The sequence below is a fragment of the Buceros rhinoceros genome, unplaced genomic scaffold (assembly GCF_000710305.1).
Source record: "Buceros rhinoceros silvestris isolate BGI_N320 unplaced genomic scaffold, ASM71030v1 scaffold5913, whole genome shotgun sequence".
Lineage (NCBI taxonomy): Eukaryota > Metazoa > Chordata > Aves > Bucerotiformes > Bucerotidae > Buceros > Buceros rhinoceros.
Window position 1 is genome coordinate 30,353 of NW_010405262.1, and position 326 is coordinate 30,678.

A 326-nucleotide genomic window follows, 5' to 3' on the forward strand; every position below is an offset into this window, starting at 1 on the left:
TGCCTTTGAAGGGGACACTGACCCCAGGAGCGGGGTTCACGGGAGAACAAAGTGAAACCCACGCCAACGAAGAAAAAGCCTTCAGAAACAGGAGAGCCCAGCCAGCTTGTTGAGAAATACTCCAGGAGAAACCGCTGCTGCGAAAGAAATGCTTCTGCTCCCCCGCGGCCCGGAGCTGATACCAAACGGCTGCTAAATCAAACAGCAAACAGGGAGCAGAGAGGCAAGACAAAGGGGGTTTTAATAATGAAGGTGTTGCTGGTAACATAGGTCAGGAAATGTGCTTGCTTACAAGACGGAGGCTGACAGCATCCCTTTAAGGATGG